Source organism: Cebus imitator, unplaced genomic scaffold, assembly GCF_001604975.1.
Source record: "Cebus imitator isolate Cc_AM_T3 unplaced genomic scaffold, Cebus_imitator-1.0 Scaffold44, whole genome shotgun sequence".
NCBI lineage: Eukaryota > Metazoa > Chordata > Mammalia > Primates > Cebidae > Cebus > Cebus imitator.
Window position 1 is genome coordinate 2,253,472 of NW_016107359.1, and position 20,833 is coordinate 2,274,304.

The 20,833-nt window shown below is 50.1% G+C and overlaps 1 protein-coding gene across 1 annotated transcript in view; it reads left to right on the forward strand.

Annotated features, from left to right (window-relative positions):
- The first annotated feature begins 1,468 nt into the window (after positions 1-1,468).
- PAQR5 (progestin and adipoQ receptor family member 5) overlaps positions 1,469-20,833 on the forward strand; it is a 90,851-nt gene continuing 71,486 nt past the window's right edge. Inside the window, exons 1-2 of the mRNA XM_017526786.2 lie at positions 1,469-1,621; positions 5,728-5,806. The gene's annotated coding sequence lies outside the window, so the exon portion shown is untranslated. The remainder of the gene's footprint in view (positions 1,622-5,727; positions 5,807-20,833) is intronic.

The following is a 20,833-nucleotide window of genomic DNA, read 5'->3' on the forward strand; positions in this document are numbered from 1 at the left end:
GGCAGTCCCCAGGCTCTTTCCCTTTAAGAACTTAGATCTGAGGCCAGATGTAGTGGCTCACACCTGTAACCCAGCACTGGAAGGCTGAGGTGGGAGGATCACGTAAGGTTGGGAGTTTGAGACCAGCCTGACCAACATGGAGAAACCCCCATCTCTACTGAAAATACGAAATTAGCTGGGTGTGGTGGTACATGCCTGTAATCCCAGCTACTCCAGAGGCTGAGGCAGGAGAATTGATTGAACCCAGGAGGCAGAGGTTGCGGTGAGCCGAGAATGCACCATTGCACTCCAGCCTGGGCAACAAGAGTGAGACCTTGTCTCAAAAAATAAACAAGAACTTAGGTCTGAGAGGACAAGTGCACGTGCGCACACGCACACGCACACACACACGCACACACACACACACCCTTACAAGATGCACAGCCACCAAAAGGCCTAATAAAGCAAGGTGCCCAATACCACAATTCAGGATCCACAAAAATGGCCAGAGGTAATTGACTGCAACCTAGTCACTGCAAATAGGGCAACTTAGGCCCGCAAAGGTCCAGAGACTTGTCCCAAGTCCCAGAGGAGACTAGAGCCCAGGTCTGTGGACCCCAGGTCCTGTGCTCTCTCCGCTGTCCACGCCCTCAGTAAGCAAGGCAAGGCAGGGAGGAGCAGGAGCTCAGAGAGCCTGGGGCTGAAGGAGGGGAGGACGGAGCCCGGTGGGGAGTTTGGTCCACAGGGGTGGATGTTCCAACCTTTATCTGGCAGGATCCGAGTGGGGTCATGAGGTACCTGCAACCTGTTCCTTCAGCACCTGAAAGAAGCCACAGAGGCCGGTTCCCAAAGCCAAATGTTTCTTTGCCCTCTGTGTCCCCTCATCTCTTATCGCTGTGTCCACTGAGTGGCAGAGGTCCGGGCCCAGCACCTTGCAGTCTAGGAGCCCGTAATCTGCGACAGGAGACCTGGGAAAAGGTGAGGGCTGGCAGAGGACCCCCCCACCCCCACAGCACTCCAAGAGAGAGGGGTGGAAGTCACTTCAAGGGTTCAGAGCGGCCAGAAGCCTCTCCCACCAGGGACGGGGACCCCGCGGTGGGGCTGCGGGGCACACAGTTGTTTTTCCCTCCCTCCCTGCACTCCACCCCATGCAGTTTTCCAGGGGGAAGCTCTGTAGCTCTCCTTGCCTCAAGGAGGCTCTGCAGCCTCCCTGCAGGCCCTCGGCCCCTGGGGTGGAGGTGGGCTGGGGTACATGTGCCCTAGGAGAACGGGGTGTGAGAGGCCTAGCATGCCCCCTGACTCCCTGGCTTATGGCTTTGGTGGCACCTCAGACTTTGGAGTGGGGGGTGGTGGGGTGGCGAGCCTTTGGAGGTCACAGACACGGGGTCGGTGGCACGTGATGAGGCGCAGGCCTGGCTCAGGGAGTGGTGCCCACAGCCCTCGGCTCCTCCCCTGGGGCCGCCCCGCCCCGCGCGGGAGGGGACGGGCGGGGACCGGCGTGGGTAGGCGCGGCGACCCGCAGGGCCAGGTGCAGCGCCTGCGAGTCCGGGGTCGCCGCGGCCCGGGAGGAGCGTCTGGTCTCGGGCCCGCCTGTGCCGTCCCTGCGCCCTGTCCCCGGGACGCCGAGACCCTCGGAACCCAGGTAACCCCAGGCGACGCCCCGCCGTGCCCGGCCCCCCCACCTCTGGGTCCACTCGCACCCGCCCGCCGCGGCCCTGCGCCGGTGGAGCCCGGGTGGCCGCTCCGAGGGCGGGTCTTGGAAAGTTTGAGCCCGGGCGGCCCTGACGCGGCGGCGGGCGGCGCGGCCACTTTTGTCGCGCGCGGGGTCGGTGTGAAGGTGGGGCGGCCGCCGCCTTGCACAAGGCTCTCTGCTGCCATCGGGGTGCGGGGGGAGGCGGGGGGTGTCTTGCCTGGTCACACCTTGTCTCTCACCCTCCAGGGCTTTTGCGCGGCTTACCTTTCCTCCACCGCCCCCCTCCCTCCACCCCTCACTTTAATAAAAGCCTTGGATTGGGGCTGCACAGTTGGCGACTTCTTTACATCTGGGCTTCCCTCCTCCTGAGCCAGATGTGAGCCGGGACTGAGCGGGACAGTGTGGGTGAGGGGCGGCCCTCTACCCGCGGGGGTCCGTCCCAGCCCTAACGAATTGGGTGCCCAGCTCCAAGGAGTTCCCTGTGCTCTGTCACTGGCCGCAGTCCCCAGCTGAGCATCTCTTGGCTCCCCCAGCACTTCCAGTCCCAGTCGGAGGAGCCCAGGAGAGGGGGTGGACCCCAGTCCAGCAGAGCCAGAGCTCAGGAGCCCGGTAACTCTCATCCATGAGCAGAACCGGCTTCCTCCCACTTAGGGTGGGAGGAGGGCTCAGCTTAGTGGGGGTCGGGGGGTGACAACTGCCCCTTCCCACGCAGAGCCAGAGAAGAGATGGGGAGAAGTCAGGGGATCTGAGAAGAGCTGGCGGCCAGCAGGGACACATCCCTGATGTCATTTGAACCTAACAAACAAATGACAAGTAGATATTAGCACATGGGCAGATGAGGAGACAAGGAGGCCCAGCGAGGCGCAGCCCTTCGCTGGAGAAGCGGATGGACTTTTCTCCACACTGAGTGGACGGTGCCCCGCCACAGCCTTCCAGAGCCGGAGGGTTGCTTCTGCATTCTTGCAGTGCCCTGGACTCAGCGGGGTTTGTTTCTTCCCCGGATACTCCCCACCCCACTAGGTTCTTCCCGTGACAGGGGTTCACGGGACTGGGCACCTCCAGGCAGACACAAACTCCAGTCAGGAAAGTCCTCCAAGAGCCAGCCAGTGCCTTGCTAAGCTCCCAGAGCTGCAGGAGGGCAGGGACCTGCTTTGTTTCCTGCGGTAGCCATAGTACCTGGCACAGGGAAGGCGCTCTGCCAGAATGGAGTGAACTCGCTGCCTTATCTCTGCCCTTGGCAAGCAGAAAGGGCACTCTGAAAAGCTGGAGCAGAAAGGTGTTCAGCCCCACCACTGAGATTCCTTGGCATCCTTACCCACGTGGAGAAACTTTTTCTCCTTACCCCAAAAGCACATCCTTAATCCTATGTGCTTTTCTTTCTTTTCTTTTCTTTTTTTTCTTTTGAGACTGAGTCTTGTTCTATCACCCAGGATGGAGTGCAGGGGCGCAATCTCAGCTCAGCACACTGCACCCTCTACCTCCTGGGTTCAAGTAATTCTCCTGCCTCAGCCTCCTGAGTAGCTGGGATTATGGGTGCCCAACACCACGCTCGGCTAATTTTTGTATTTTTAGTAGAGACAGGGTTTCACCATGTTGGCCAGGTGGGTCTCAAACTCCTGACCTCAGGTGATCCACCTGCGTTGGCCTCCCAAAATACTGGGGTTACACGAATGAGCCACCGTGCCCAGCCCCCATGTGCTTTTCCAGAAAGACGGGGCACTTTGGATTTATCCTCAACCCACATCTCGTCCTGCCAAGGAGAGGCAGGGGCGGGTGGGTTCCATGCCCAGCTTAGCCTTACCCTAGGCTGGAGGCAGAGCAACTTTGTCTCTTGACATAGAATTCTTACCCATCCCTTCAGGGGTAAGAATTGGAATTACTTGGAAATTTTAATCTTCATTGTCTTCTCTCTCTCTTTACCACTCCATGGGACAGCTATGAATTAGGGGAAGAGAAGGTGGTTTTCTGGGTCTCAATTTCCTCATCTGCAAAAATGAGAACAGACCCTGCATGGTTTTAGGAGATAGTAAGTGGTTCCAAAGGGCTCTGTAGGCGGTGAAGCAAACTGTAAGAGTGGACTTATTTTCTCATGTGTCTTCGCCTGGCCTCTCCAGTTGGCTGTAAGTTCTTTTGCAGCATCTTGGCATCTCTCACTCATTCTAAGCACACAGATTTGTAAGACGTATTTTCGAAAATAATCCCTACAGGAAGAGAAATTGTGGATTCATAAGAAATCGGGGGAGCTTTTTGTTTTTTTAGCCCAGCGTCCTTGCATATAGACATATGTGTACACACACACACACACACACACACACACACACACACACATTTTGAGACAGGGTCTTGCTCTGTTGCCCAGGCTGAAGTGCAGTAGCACGATCTCTGCTCACTGCAACTTCCGCCTCCTGGGCTCAAGCTCAGCCTCCTTAGTAGCTAGGACTATAGCGCGCACCATCGTGCCTGGCTAATTTTTTGTATTTTTTGGTCTTATGGAGGTGAAGTCTCACTATGTTTGCTGTCCAGGCTGGTCTTGAGCTCCTGAATTCAAGCGATCTGCCTGCCTCTACCTCCCCAAGTGCTGGAATAACAGGTGTGATCCACTGTGCCCAGCCAGAAATGGGGACTTTCAAATCCCTCTCCCTCCCTCCTCATGTGAGGGAAGGGGACACCCTGCCACGCAGGGGAGGGTCAGTTGGAGGGAAGGAAGGTTCTGAGAGCCCCTGTAGGTGGAGGTGGCCAGTGTCTTGTTCATCGAAGACCAGGGCAGAGTGAAGGATGTAGAAGAGTCCCTGGCACTGCCCTGAGGATGCCGCCCACCTGCTTTGAAGAAATCCTCCCCTTGGTCAGGAATTTTGAGGCCCTGCCCCAGGAACCCTGTGTGACCCCTGGACTCCTCAGCAGACCCAGGTGTCTGCCTTTGACCTGAGGACAGGCCAGCATGCCAAGATTGGTCAGTTCTGTTGCCTGGGGGAAGCCACTGAGAGACTGACTGGGGCTCAAGCCCGTGCACAAACCTACCACCCCTGCCATCCCCGAGAGCTGTCCCTGTACTCACACATGGCCCTGCCCAGTTTCCTGCCACCATTCTTGGCTCCTACCAAGGATCCAGCAGAGTAAGAGGTTTAAACCCAGAGTCTCTAAGCTGGACAAAGCCTTAGCAGCTGTGTCTCCCGTTTCTTCTCTGCTTCATTTTCCGTAGCTCATATCCGCTTCTGACAGCCAAGAGATTTCCCTCTTTAATCTTGTTTGCCATCTGTCTTCCCTGTTAGAATATCAGCTCTGTGAGGGCAAGGCTTTCCGTCTCTCTCATTCCCTGGTCTATCTCCAGGGATCAGAATGTAGTAGGTGCTCAGTTAACATGTGCTGAGTAGATGAACACATCCAACGCTCCCATTCTCAGTTTACAGATGAGGAGACTGAGATCCAGAGGCGAGGAGTGACTCTTGGAGGCAGAGCTGGAGCTTTTCCTAATTAGACTCAAGTTAATTTAAAGTTGGGTCTCTGTCCCTCACTTTGAATTACCTTGGTTGCTAGGGGTGCTTAAGAGGCCCTTGGCAAGAACCTTCAGGCCAGCTGCCTCCAGAGTTACCCAGAGGGGCACCTCCCCTACCCCACCATCCTTGTCCCCAACCACTGTCTGTGGGCTCCTTGCTCCTGAAGAGGGTGAAGACCTGACCTAAGACAGAGCTTCATGCACTGCTGCTCTGGCCTTCTTTTTATTACACGGTGACTGCGAGTTAGCTGACTTTCAGCGGCAGTGGATGGAAAAGCACACCTGTTGCAACATGATGTGAGTCAGTGGTTCATAAATAATGGGATTGCACCATCAGCTCTGGTGCCCTGGTTTCTGGCTCTCAGTTGGAGACACAGTGTGGGCTCCTTGGCGAAAAGGGTAAAGGTGACTCTAGACGTCAGTTTGAAATTAAGCAGGATGGCAGTGGGGATCCAGCAGGTGCGAGAGATACAGTCATTTCTGGCATCTAGCAAAAAAGATGATGCCCACAAAGCAGTGATCCAAGGTTTAATTCTTACCCATGTCCTGTCCTCCAATCCAGGTTTTGCCTTACACAGTCACCCTGTCTTCTGATCTTGACCTCAGCCAGGACCACCCCCAGCATGCTATGGACTTAAGGGGTAAGTTTTGCCCAAGCCTCAGACAGGGAGGGTCATTCTGCCTGGACACACCGTAGCCCCTTAAGACAGTCTTCTGATTATTTGGGAGCCCTGTGGCCAAGCTGATTGGCTCACTTTGGTGGGATTCATTTGGAGCCTGCCAGAGACACAGAGCCCAACGATGATGGCTTCTGGACCCCAGAGTCCCAAATTCAGCCACTCCACTAGCTTTCCACTGGTCTTGGAGTTGGTCGCTGCACTCCTGGGAGCTGAAGGCTGGTGTGGTTGGTAGAAAGCCCTGGATTTTAATTCTGACACTATCTAATGCACAGTGTGACTTTGATCCTGTCGCTCTCCATTTGCCTCAGTTTCCTCTTCTGTACAGCTTGAATTCATCATGGTTTCTTAACCTCAGCACTATTGCCTTTTGGGACTGGATAATTCTATTTTGGGGGGGGAATTGGAGGGGAGGGTGCGGTGCATTGTGGAGGTGGGCAGCAGTCCTGGCTTCTACCCACCAGACACCACAGCAGCACGTCCCCTTCCCTTCCTGGCAAACAAAACTGTCTCCAGACATTGCCAAATGTCCTCTCGGGGACATCCCATCTCTGGTTGAGACCCCTAGGTTAAATGATCTCTGAAGACCCTCCCAATGGTCATCCTCAGGACAGGGGAGACCGTTTTCTCTTCCCAGCCTGTTTCATGAATGTGGACTGTGTGAATGAAGAGTCAACAGGTGGGCTATGCAGGGACTTACAGGTGGAGGGGCCCCCTGGACCTCATGCTGACAGCCAAGGCCAGTTCCCTTCGCTTTCCAGACCTTGGGTTATATAAATTGGGGTGGGGGCTGGGGCTCGGAGTGACGGGGAGAGAGGTCTGTGGTCTGGGCCCACACACTAAGGTCAGTGGCCTTCCAGTGCAGGGCAGCATGGTGACTAATCATCTATCCATGCCCCAGGACCCAGCCCCCCAACTTTCCCCTCTCACGCTGCCCTGGGAAGGGACACAGGAAGTGAATCAGCACACCCACCAAGCAGAGGAGGGAGGGGGGTGGACTGTGCTGTCATTAGATGCAAGGTCATGTCTGTGCTGGCCTACTCTGGGTTTTTATTTTGTTTATTTCTCCCAAGTTAGCTGTTTATTAACTTCGTCCGCCGAATTCCCCCTTCTGACCTTGTTGCTTAATGGAAGGACGGAAGATCTTTGGTGGGGGAGGGGTTTGTTGATGAATAGTAGAGGTAAATCGCTGTTCTGGGGAGAACAGGCTGTGAGGTTTGGGATAGTACTAACCCAGAACTATTGCTTTGGGGGATTCATTCCTTCACTGAAGAAACTCTGCTGTGGACGTGGGCTGGATGTGGGGCAGGAGAGGGGAATGAGACAGAGTGCCTGCCTGCAGAACCCCTTGGTCTGGGAGGGTAGACATGAGGCCGTCCCTGCAGGGCACTGGGAATGTGCATGCAATGCATGGAGCAGGGTGTGGGCAGCTCCACGCAGCTGGGTCGTGGGGAATTGGGGTTGGGCGGCAGGGGCAACACACGTGTTTGGGGAGGTGACGGGAATGTTCAGGGAGCTTCCTGAGAGGAAGAGGTGGATTTTTTGTTTTGCTATTTTGTTATTGCCTTTTGCTATTGTGGTAAAACATACAAAACATAAGATTTACCATTTAATCATCTTTAAAGCTCGAAATCCACCGTCATTAAGTGTGTTCTCACTGGTATGCAGCCGTCACCCCCACCCATCTCCACAGCTTTTTGTCATCTCCCAATTGAAACTCTGTGCCCAATAAACGCTAATTTCCCGTTTCCCCTCCCCGCGACCCTGGTAACCACCATTCTCCTTTCTGTCTTTTTATGAACCCGACCACTGTGGATACCTCCTGCAAGTGGAATCATGCTGTGTTTCTCTTCTTGTGACTGGCTGATTTCACTTAGCACAGTGTCTTCAAGGTTCATTCATGTTGTGGCATGTGACAGAATTTCCTTCCTTTTTAAGGCTGCATAATATTCCATTACATGTACACAACTGTTTCTTTTTGAGAGAGATAGTCTCGCTCTGTCACCCAGGCTGGAGTGCAGTGGTGCGATCTTGGCTGGTTGCACCCTCCGCCTCCCGCTATATACCACATTTTGTTTATCATTTGTTCCGACACTTCGGTTGCTTTACCTCTTGTCTGCTGTGAATGATGTTGCTATGAACATGCAAATATCTGTTTGCATCCCTGCACTCACGTCCTTTGGATGCATGCCCAGAAGTGGAGTATCTGGATCATATGGTGATTCTACGTTTAAGTTTTTGAGAACTGCCAAAGTATTGAGAAAGAGGTGTTTGTTTGAACTAGGTTTTAAGGATGAGCATGGGATCTCTGGGCACCTCAGGGGGAAGGGGAGGGGAGAGGAGGGAAGGGAAAAGCCCAAGCTGCCTGAAGAAAGGGGCACCGAGGTGTTGGTCCCTGGGGCAGGAGATGAGGCCATGGAGGGTGGGAGGGGCTGGGGAGAATATGGAAGGTCTTGCACCCTTCATCCGCCCCCACCCGAGGCTGGAGAACTTGGTCTCTGCCCTGTGGACAGTGAGAAATGTCCAGGGAGTTTTCATCAGAAAGTGAGACAGGCCGATGGTCATCTTAGAAGGACAGTGGGGAGGAATGTTCCAGGTGGACTGAGAGAGAAAGAGGCTTGAGGCAAGAAGACCAAGTAGGAAAAAGCTGGGGGACCCTGTGGCTATCGGTGGGGAGGTGGAAGGAGCAGGTCTGAGGGGCGCCTTGCTGCACAAGGGTGCCCAGAATTCTGGTTTGTTGGCTGGGCTGACAGTGGCGCAGCCACCTGGGTAAGCTCACTGGAGGAGCAGCTGGTTTGACAAGATGTGGAGTAGATGCGTTTAGGCCTGGGGGCTTTAAAGGGCCCACAGAACCACAGGGAGATGAACTGAGAGTCGAGGAATTGACAAGTGTGCAAAGGCGGTGCAGAGTACGGGGTGAGAAGCCGGTCAAGGACCAAGGCAAGGACTGCCGTCAGGTGACCTGAAGGGCCCTGCAGAGTTGGAGGCCAGGACATGGGGCGGCTTCTGCTCAGTGTGGCTCAATCCCTGCCCCGGGCATGTCATATCAATCCACACATTCTCTCAGACAAGCTCGAGGATGTATGCTTGGGTTGGACACTGTGGGTGGAGATCCAGACGTCAACATGCCTCATTGACGTTAATTCATGTATTCATCCCGTCAAGCGCAGAGAATGGAACCTGGCCAATACCTTTGCACAGCTAAAGACTGAATGGTGATGGCAGGTGTGCAGGAGAAATGGAGTGTGTTATGGAAATGTGTCGTGGGGACATGACAGGCTAGGGCAGGATTTCTCACTTTGGCCCTGCTGACATTTTGGGCCAGATAATTCTCTGTCATGTGGGACTGTCCTGTACACTGGAGGATGTTTAGCAGTGTCCCTGGCTGCGATGCAACCGATTCCAGTAGCCACAACACCCACTCCCTGCTTGTGACAACCAAAAATGTCTCCAAACATTGCCGAATGTCTACTGGGGGGCAAAACCACACCAGGTGAGATCCATGGGTCTAGGCATCAAAAAAGGCTTCTTTGAGATAGTTACGTTAATCTGAGTTCCAGAAGACAGAGAGGAATTAATCAGGGTACAGCAGGGGTGGAGAGTGGAGGACAGGAATCAAGGCACAGGCTCCAGCAAATGCAGAGGCCCTGGGGTGGGAGACAGCGCGGAGGCAGCAGTGAGGAACCTGGTGTAGCTTCCTCACTGAATGAGTGGGGAAGGCTTTGATAGGGAGAGCAGTGGTGGAGCGGGGAGAGAAGGGTCAGATTCTAGGGATTTTCAAGAGGGAACACTCTAGGTTCTGATGACTGAAAGGGTTTGGACATGAGAGTGCTAAGGAAATCCCCCATGTGCAGAGAATGAAACCGACTAGAAGCTGGTGAACTACATTTGGAGCATGCTGGGTTGGAGATACCTGGGAGACAGCAGGTGGAGTGCTGAGCCCGGAAGAGAGATACACAGTTGGAAGCTCTATGTGTACACGTGATGAGAGAAGCCTGCGTGGATGGGACAGCCCCAGGAGAGCCTGCGGACTGAGAAGGGGAGCGTGGAGAGAAGGGCCTGGCAGGGAGCAGCAGGAGCTCCAACATTTAGAGATGGAGAACACGTTCTGAGAGAGAGAGTGGAGAGCCCCACAGAGAATGGGGCTGTGGAGGCCCTGGAAGAGGGCTCCAGGTGAAGGGCACGGCCCATTGTGAAGCCTGCAGAGCACGAGCGAGTGAGGTGAGGAATGAGAAGTGCTACGGGGAGAAACCAGACTGAGATGGTTGAGGACTGGGCAGCAGGTGGGAAGAGACGCAGCTGGCAGACAGTTTTTCCAAAAATGTGTCAGTAGAGGTGAGGAGAGAGTGAAAAAGCCAGAAAGAGAAGTGGGTTAAGGATCTCACTAGGAAGAGTTTTCACCCCCATCTCCCGTGATCTCCTGGTTCCCTCCCTCCTGGAGGCAACGTTAGCAGTCCCATGCATGTTAGGAGACATACATAGATTCTTTCCCCCAGATGGTGGTACATGCGTCCACTCTGCCCCTGAGTCTTGATTTTCCACTTAGCTATCTAATGTAAGGTTTTTTCATATCAGTACATAGAGAGCTGCTTCTTGGCCAGGTGAGGTGGTTCATGCCTGCAACCCCAGCACTTTGCGAGGCCGAGGCAGCAGATCACCTGAGGTCAGGAGTTCGAGACCAGCCTGGCCAACACAGTGAAACCCCGTCTCTACAAAAAGACAAAAATCAGCCAGGCATCATGGTAGGTGCCTGTAATCCCAGCTACTTGGGAGGCTGAGGCGGAAGAATTTCTTGAACCTGGGAAGAAAAAAAAATGCTTTATGACTGCGTATGGATGTCACAGAACTTATTTAACTAATCTGTTTTTTGGACACGGGGGGGTGGGGTTTAGCCTTTTGCCACCAAAAATGATTTCCCACAAAATCCCCTTGTACCTCAGTCACTTTGCAAATATGGGTGGCCATAGGTAGGATAAAGTCCTAGACGTGGAATTGGTGGGTCAGGGTTATGTGTGTTTGTATTTGAAAAGATACCGGCAATTTGTTCTCCATGGAGTCTGTTAGAATGTACCCGCCTACCAGCAGCAGATAAGATGCTCATTTCCACAGCCTCCAATAGAGAGTGCGGCCAGACACACCGGTATCTGCCAATCTGGAAGACAAAAAAAGATTCTTAATACAGTTTTAACCTGCCTTTTTGAATAAGGTGGAATACATTATCACAGATATAAAAGTCATTTGAATTTCCTTTTCTGCAAACTGTCTATTCGTATGTTTTATCCATTTTCTTCGAAGTTTTTGATCTTTTCCTATTAGAGGAATCAGAGGGAATCTTGATGTATTGGGGAAACTAGTCTTTTGTCCGGAATATACTTCATATGGTTTTCCTTCCCCATTTGGTCAATGTGTTTTTTTTTTCCTTTTTGCTGTTACTGCTGTTTTTTTTAAGAATTATGAATGTTGATGGAAGAGATTCATTAGAGGGGATCTCAGACATGGAGGTCCCTGAGGAAGCATTGAGGTGAGTTCCAGGATGGACCAGGGCTTGTCCTTAGGCAGGAAGGGAGCCACCTCACTGTCGTGACAGTTAGAAGGGAGGGAAGAGGGAGTTGCATGCCAGGAATTGGGTGGCTACACGTTGAAAGGGTGAAGGAGATCATGAGTTCATCTACGGAAGGGGCTGTGTTTTCACGACATCAAAAGTTAGAGGGGTGAGAGAGCTCACCGATTTAGCAAGAGAGTGATTGGTGCAATGAACTCTGGAACCGAGTGAGACAGGGGAAGTAAGTGCATGGGTGTTCTGACGTCGTTTGCTTAGATTTTGTATTTGTCTGTGTGGCATTTGCTAGTCCCAGGGCCAAACAAATTAGCCCAAGTGGTTTCCGTCTCCCCAGCAATTTAAAATCCATGCTCTAAATCACTTCCTTATCTAAGTCTGTTGCACCCTGCCAATCTTTCCTTGCCCTTAGTCACCCGGTTCCAGGTACTAAACAACTTGGAACAGCCGCGAGGCCCCAGTGCCCATAGGGTTATTTAAGCTAGCCATTCCTAACCTGCTAAACCTGCCCTGCTGTGCTCTTCCCGTTGAAGCCCAATGAAGGGTCTGACTGAGGCCTCCTGCTCACTGACCAAAGCCTGGTGATTCCCCTGCGGCCACACACCAGCTTTGGTGTGCCCCATCCTCTTGGGAAATGTAGGTAATACATTCTTCTGTCAGCAGCACTGCCTTTCTCTGTTATTACTCAGTTGCTTCCATCAGTTACAATCCTGCAGGTACAATTGAGACCACAAAGGACCCTCAAACAGGAATAGAATGTAAGGGTCAGTAAACTGCAGGTCCAGTGAGGCCCCAGAGCTACCACAGCATGAGTGGTTAACTAAGCAAGCTCTCCAGGAAGACTTCCTGGAGGAGGCGAGCTGGGGAGATGGGTCCCGAAGAATGGAGACGAAGAGATGCCTTGTAGTGGGAATGGCAAGAGCAGACTGGGGGGTGCAGAGGAGTGTGTGTGTGTGTGTGTTTGGAGGTCAGGGAGGACAGCACTCAGACCCGAAGGAGGCTGGAGGAAAATCTACAATGAGGAGGTTAGTCTGACGGTGGATAGAGGAGCAGGGGCGATAGGGTCCAAGAGGTAGGCTGCAGCCTGCAGATGCTTTTTGCAAACAGGATTTTTCTTTCCAAGGATGATTTGATTTTGTGGTAACTCCCTCTGGGGGCTCAGGGTGGGGCTTGAAGCTGCTTAGATGTGCGCTCCAACCCTGCACCAAGTCCAACCTGACAAACCCCCTACCCTGCTACATTTTGGTCACCAGATTAACAAAACCCCATTCTTGGCTGAGCTCAACCATCTGACTTTGCCCCTCAACCCTGGCACAAGGCATCCTCTTCTCTCTCTTCTGTTTGTTACAGCAGCAGGGAGCTTCCCTCCTAGCCGAAGTGAGCCTCAGCCCTCTGGATGCCTGCCTCCTCCCCATGAAAACCCCCTTCTCCCACCCAGTGCCTCCCTCCCCCGGGATCAGCTGCCCATACCTGACAACTGGTTCTGACTTTCCAGGGGCATTTTTGACTTGATGAAAGAAAACTTGAAGACTGAAGTCTCTTTTTTTTTTTTTAGACAGAGTCTCACTCTGTCACCCAGGCTGGAGTTCAGAGGCGTGATCTTGGCTCACTACAACCTCCGACTCCTGGGTTCAAGCGATTCTCCTGCCTCAGTCTCCCGAGTGGCTGGGACTACAGGTGTGTACCACCACAGCTGGCTAATGTTTGTATTTTTAGTAGAGATGGGGTTTCACCACAGTGGCCAGGCTGGTCTCAAACTCCTGACCTTGTGGTTCTCCCATCTCAGCCTCCCAAAGTGCTGGGATTATAGATATGAGCCTGGCCAGATCAAAAGGTCTTTAAAGCACAAAGACTGGAGTCATACTGGTTGGATGATGGGTAGTGGCATTGCTGTGCTGGAGCTTGAGGCCCTGTTCCATGCTGCCTCAAATCACACAGACTCTTTTTGTGGGGTAGGGATTTGCCTGTTCTGTTAATGCTGGCCTGGGTCACGGTCCTATATGCTATAAATCAATAAATCCATGGGAAGCTCACAAATGCATGCACCTATTTGGCGATGGCTCATGCTATCTCGTGATTTCTCTTTTATTGTTGCTTAAACAGTTATTTATCCTTCTGACAGTGGAATTTGTGGGGAAGTCATCTCACATTCAGCAAGTGCTTGCCTAGTTCTCATGAACCCTGAACTGGGCCAGGAGCCACGGATCTTAAACCTTTGTTGTGCGTGTTTTACCTCTGCAGTAAAGACACTGTCATCAGACTGGACGTGGTGGCTCACGCTTGTAATCCCAGCACTTTGGGAGGCCAAGGGGGGTGGATCACATGGTCAGGAGATCGAGACCAGCCTGGCCAACATGGTGAAACCCTATCTCTACTAAAAATACAAAAATTAGCCAGGCGGGGTGACACCTGTAATCCCAGCTACTCAGGAGGCTGAGGCAGGAGAATTGCTTGAACCTGGGAGTTGGAGGTTGCAGTAAACCAAGATCATGCCACTGCACTCCAGCCTGGGTGACAGAGTGAGACTCTGTGTCTCACACACACACACAAAAGACACTGTCATGACTCCCTGTAGTCCCTGTTGTCAATGCAGAGAATAAGAGAACCCAGCCAGGCACAGCGTCTCACACCTGTGATCCCAACACTTTGGGGGGCCAAGGAGGGAGGATCCCTTGAGCCCAGGCATTTGAGACCAGCCTGGGCAACATGGTGAGACCCCTATTTTTACAAAAACAATTTTTTTAATTAGCTGGGAATGGTGGTGTGTGCCTGTAGTTCCGGCTACTCATGGGGCTGAGGTGGGAGGATCACTTGAGCCCAGGGAGTTGAGGCTGCAGTGAGCTGTGATTGCACCACTGCCCTCCAGCCTGGGCAACAGAGTGAGACTCTGTCTCAAAAACAGCAACAACGACCACTAAATAAATAAATAAATAAATAAAGGGAACCCAGATGGGCTGTGGTTGGCCGAGAAGATTTCTTGAAAGCGGAAGAGCTCAATGAGACAGTACATCTGGAAAAGGTAGCAAAGGGGAAGGAAGAGAGAAGGAAGCCCACCAAGGAGGCCCCATTTCCGGCCCCTGCAGAGCCAGGTGTCCCCGAGGGAAGGTTGAGTGGCAGCCCTTCAAGGTGGCTGGTGGATGGTGATGGGTCACCCTGCACTGGGTAGGGGGGTGATAGGTGAGCAGGTGAGCCACCTAAGAAGGAAAGGGACAGGAGGCAATGGAGTTCCTGCCAACAGTGAGGGTGGAGGTCTGTGAATTTTGTCCCCCTCTCTGCCAGCTGGGGAGTCCTGGGGGGCTGCAAGCTGGATGGGCAGGGCGTGGGGAGCAGGTGGACCCAGGGACCTTGCCTTTCTTTCTTTATTTTTTTGAGACTGACTTTTGCTCTTATTGCCCAGGCTGGAGTGCAGCGGTGCAATCTCAGCTCACCACAACCTCCGCCTCCCAGGTTCAAGCAGTTCTCCTGCCTCAGCCTCCTGAGTAGCTGGGATTACAGGCATGCGCCACCATGCCTGGCTAATTTTGTTATGTTTTAGTAGAGATGGGGTTTCACCATGTTGGCCAGGCTGGTCTCGAACTTCTGACGTCATGATCCACCTGCCTTAGCCTCCCAAAGTGCTAGGATTACAGGTGTGAGCCACCGTGCCAGGCAGGACCTTGCATTTCTGTGAGGGACCAAAGTTCCTTCATAGCCACCTCCCCAAGCACCCCCATGGCCGGGAACAACCTTTCTCCCAGCTCTGGCTCACTAATGCCTCCTGCCTGGAACCTGGCTTGCTGACAGGGGGTGATAGGGAGCGGGGAGTTCTTCTGTTTCTGAAATACGGGATGTCAGTAGTTCATTTCTTGGATGTTTTTGGTACACATCCTCTCTAGAAGCTGACTCATCTTTTTTTTTTTTTTTTTCCAAATTATAAGTGGAAAAAAAAGGAAATTGTGGGAAGGAGGATGAAACCTTTGGTTTCAGCACAGGGTTAACCGAGCAGGAAGGGAAAGTGACTGGCCCAGCCGCCCTCCTCCCTCCTCTACCTCATGGTCTGGTTTGGTTTAATCTTCACCTTTGTAAAGAGGCAGTCCCAGGTGCCCAGCTGCTGGAACGTTACTTCTGGGTATAGCTTAACAAGACCATGGCCTCTGGACTCACCCTGTGGTCAGCTCGCTGTGTGGTGCTGAGCAGACCCCCGGCATCTCTGGGCCTTGGGTTCCTACCTGGCTTCTCTTCTGGATGCAGCATTTTTGCCTTTAGGCATCTGGACCGTCCCCTCCCACGGATGATAAAGTCGTTGCTTCCCACTCTCAGGATTACCTTAAGGGCCTGAAAAGAACACAGGAGGCTGAGGAGGTGAATTCCAGCCGCGCTCTTGGAGGCTGGGTGGGCCGGGTGCTGGGGAAGAGAGGGAGCCGGGCCTCTGGCTGGGCCTCCGCCAGGCCTGCTGTGCTGGGAACACCCCGCATTGTCCCACGGCCTCAGATTTGACTTTCAAAGGGAAAACAGCTCTCCTGATAAGGTGGGTCTGGTTCTGTGAAAGCCGGCTTTGTTCCAGTGTCCTGCGGGTAACAGAGGCTGCGCGGGGTCTCTAGGGGTTAGACGACTCCTGCTCTGGGGGCGCTGAAGGTTTTCACGTGCCTGGGCTGCGCCGGGCTGCGCCTTCGGCATCGCTGTCTGGGCGTCGGTTAGTGCTGCGCACTCTGCTAAATGTGATCTTCGGGGCCACTCTGGAAGAACAGGGCAGGAGTCCTCATCTCCATTTTCTCGGCCTCAGATGAGGAAACGGAAGGGTGTTCAGCTTGTGCAGAATCCTTGGGCTTCCCAGGGCACAGTTGAGGTCAGACTTGAACCAGGTCTTAGGATTCCTTGCCCAGAGGTCCCTTCCCCACAGACTGTTTATGATGGACCTTAACACGCCTGCAGCTGCGCTCTCTGTCCCTCCGCCCCTCCCCTTCTGCTCTGATGTGTCTCCTGCAGCATCAATTGTTGACAATTATTGAGGATATGAATTCACTTTCTTCAGGGAGGAAGATCTGGGTCTTTGTGTAAATAACAAGAGAAAAGAAAAGTTTGCTCTAATAATTCCAGCGAATCCCCGCAACACGTCCCTCTCCCCAAAGCATTAGCGTGTCTTCATGTTTTCAAGTGTTGGAAATAGATGCTCAGTGCCGCAAGGAAAAATTAGCACTGAGACAAAGGATCTTTCAGCAACACAATTTCTACTTCCTGGACTGCAGGAAGGGTACCTTCGCGAGCCATCTTGCCGGGAGAGTACAATGAACAAAGGAAAACACACAAATTTATCCCCTACACATTTGGGGGTCATCCTTACTGCGGTGTCTGATCTCCATTGGCTGAAGCCAGACCTCACAATCTAAACTAAAACCAGATTGGCTAACCATTTAAAACTTTTCTAAACAGGTAAAAGCAGTGGAGAGCTGGGACATGCCTGTGAGCATGTCCAGGATAGATATCTTGGTTAAAGTACAAGGACATAGAAGGTACAACGTGCTTGTAAGCATGACATGTCTAATAGCTACATACGATAGTGCTTAACAAGGAGTTATTAGTACACTTATTTTTTTTAATATATATATTTTATTGCACTTTAGGTTCTGGGGTATATGTGCAGAACATGCAGGATTGTTGCATAGGTACCTACATGGCAATGTGGTTTGCTGTCTCCCCCCACCCCGTCACTATATCTGGCATTTCTCCCCATGTTATCCCTCCCCAACCTCCCTACCCCCTGCTGTCCCTCCCTTAGCCCCCTCAACTAATCCCAGCATGTGATGCTCCCCTCCCTATGTCCATGTGTTCTCATTGTTCAACGCCCACCTATGAGTGAGAACATGCAGTGTTTGATTTTCTGTTCTTGTGTCAGTTTGCTAAAAATTATGGTTTCCAGATTCATCCATGTCCCTACAAAGGACACGAACTCTATTTTTTATGGCTGCATAGTATTCCGTGGTGTATATGTGCCACATTTTCCTTGTCCAGTCTATCATCCATGGGCATTTGGGTTGGTTCCAGGTCTTTGCTATTGTAAACAGTGCCTCAATGAACATACGTGTGCATGCGTCTTTATAGTAGAATGATTTATAATCCTTTGGATATATACCTACTAATGAGATTGCTGGGTTAAATGGAATTTCTATTTCTAGTTCCTTGAGGAATCGCCACACCATCTTCCACAATGGTTGAACTAATTTACACTCCCACGAGCAGTGTAAAAGCATTCCTGTTTCTCCACATCTTCTCCAGCATCAGTTGTCTCCAGATTTTTTAATGATCGCCATTCTAACTGGCATGAGATGGTATCTCAATGTAGTTTTGATTTGCATTTCTCTAATGACCAGTGATGATGAGCATTTTTTCATATGTTTGTTGGCCTCATACAAGTCTTCTTTTGAAAAGTGTCTGTTCATGTCCTTTGCCCACTTTTGAATGGGTTTGTTTGTTTTCTTCTTGTAAATCTGTTTTAGTTCTTTGTAGATTCTGGATATTAGCTCTTTGTCAGATGGGTAGATTGTAAAAAATTTTTCCCATTCTGTTGGTTGCCATTTCACTCTAATGATTGTTTCTTTGGCTGTACAGAAGCTCTGGAGTTTAATTAGGTCCCATTTGTCTATTTTGGCTTTTGTTGCCAATGCTTTTGGTGTTTTAGTAATGAAGTCCTTGCCTATGCTTATGTCCTGAATGGTTTGGTCTAGGTTTTCTTCTAGAGTTTTTATGGTGTTAGGTCTTATGTTTAAGTCTTTAATCCATCTGGAGTTAATTTTAGTGTAAGGTGTCAGGAAGGGGTCCAGTTTCTGCTTTCTGCACATGGCTAGCCAGTTTTCCCAACACCATTTATTAAACAGGGAATCCTTTCCCCATTGCTTGTTTTTGTCAGGTTTGTCAAAGATAAGATGGCTGTAGATGTGTGGCATTGCCTCTGAGGCCTCTGTTCCATTCCATTGGTCTATATCTCTGTTTTGGTACCAGTACCATGCTGTTTTGATTACTGTAGCCTTGTGGTATAGCTTGAAGTCAGATAGTGTGATGCCTACAGCTTTGTTCTGTTTGCTTAGAATTGTCTTGGCTACGTGGTCTCTCTTTTGGTTCCATGTGAAGTTTAAGGTGGTTTTTTCCAGTTCTTTGAAGAGGGTCATAGATAACTTGATGGGGATAGCATTGAATCTATAAATTACTTTGAGATTTGAATCTATAAAATGGCCATTTTCACAATATTGATTCTTCCTAACCATGAGCATGGAATGTGTTTCTATCTGTTTGTGTCCTCTCTTATTTCCTTGAGCAGTGGTTTGTAGTTCTCCTTGAAGAGGTCCTTTACATTCTTTGTTAGTTGTATTCCTAGGTATTTTATTCTGTTTGTAGCAATTGTGAATGGCAGTTTGTTCATGATTTGGCTCTCTGTTAGTCTGTTATTGGTGTATAGGAATGCTTGTGATTTCTGCACATTGATTTTGTATCCTGAGACTTTGCTGAAGCTGCTTATCAGTTTAAGGAGATTTTGGGCTGAGATGACAGGGTCTTCCAAATATACAATGATGTTGTCTGCAAATAGAGACAATTTGACTTCCTCCTTTCCTAATTGAATACCCTTTATTTCTTTTTCTTGCCTGATTGCTCTGGCTAGAACTTCCAATCCTGTATTGAATAGGAGTAGTGAGAGAGGGCATCCTTGTCTAGTGCCAGATTTCAAAAGGAATGCTTAAATTTTTGCCCATTCAGTATGATATTGGCTGTGGGTTTGTCTTAAACAGCTTTTATTGTTTTGAGATGTGTTCCATTGATACCTAGTTTATTGAGAGTTTTTAGCATAAAGCACTGTTGAATTTTGTCAAAGGCTTTCTCTGCATCTATTGAGTTAATCATGGTTTTTGTCTTTGGTTCTGTTTATGAGATGAATTACATTTATAGACTTGTGTATGTTGAACCAGCCTTGCATCCTTGGGATGAAGCCTACTTAATCGTGATGGATAAGCTTTTTGATGTGCTGTTGCAATCAGTTTGCCAGTATTTTATTGAATATTTTTGCATCTGTGTTCATCATGGATATTGTCCTGAAGTTTCCTTTTTTTGTTGAGTCTCTGCTGGGTTTTGGTATCAGGATGATGTTGGTCTCATAAAATGATCTGGGAAGGATTACCTCTTTTTGGATTGTTTGGAATAGTTTCAGAAGGAGTGGTACCAGCTTCTTTTTGTACATCTGGTAGAATTTGGCTGTGAACCCATCTGGACCTGGGCCTTTTTCATTGGTAGGCTATTAATTGCTGCCTCAACTTCAACCCTTGTTATTGGTCTATTCAGGGTTTTGACTTCCTTGTTTAGGCTTGGGAAGGTGCAAGTGTTCAGGAATTTGTCCATTTCTTCCTGGTTTAATGGTTTCTGTGCATAAAGTTGTTTGTAGTAATCTCTGATGGTGGTTTGTATTTCTGTGGAATTGGTGTTGATATCCCCTTGATCATTTTTTATTGTATCTATTTGATTATTCTCTCTTTTCTTTTTTATTAATCTAGCTAGTGTTCTGTCTATTTTGTTGATCTTTTCAAAAAATCAGCTCCTGGATTTATTGATTTTTTTGAAGGATTTTTTGTCTCTATCTCCTTCAGTTCTGCTCTGACCTTAGTTATTTCTTGACTTCTGCTAGCTGTTGAGTTTTTTTTAATCTTCCTCCTCTAGCTCTTTCAATTTTGATAATAGGGTGTCAATTTTAGATCTTTCCTTGCTTCTCATGTGGGCATTTATTGCTATAAATTTTCCTTTAGACACTGCTTTAAATGTGTCCCAGAGATTCTGGTATGTTGTTTCTTCGTTCTCATTGGTTTCAAAGAACATCTTTATTTCTGCCTTCATTTCATTGTTGATCCAGTTGACATTCAGAAGCCAGTTGTTCAGTTTCCATGAAGCTTTGTGGTTCTGAGTTAGTTTCTTAATTCTGAGTTCTAATTCGATTGCACTGTGGTGTGAGAGACTGTTTGTTATGATTTCAGCTCTTTTGCATTTGCTGAGGAGTGATTTACTTCTAATTATGTGGTCAATTTTAGAGTAGGTGTGATATGGTGCTGAAAATAATATATATTCTGTGGATTTGGGGCGGAGAGTTCTGTAGATGTCTATTAGGTCCACTTGGTCCAGATCTGAGTTCAAGTCCTTGATATCCTTGTTAATTTTCTGTCTCATTGATCTGTCTAATATTGACAGTGGAGTGTTGAAGTCTCCCACTATTCTTGTGTGGGAGTCTAAGTCTCTTTGTAGGTCGTTAAGAACTTGCTTTATGTAGCTGGGTGCTCCTGTATTGGGTGCATATATATTTAGGATCATTAGCTCTTCTTGTTGCATTGTTCCTTTTACCATTATGTAATACCCTTCTTTGTCTCTTTTGATCTTTGTTGGTTTAAAGTCTATTTTATCAGAGACTAGGATTGCAACTCCTGTTT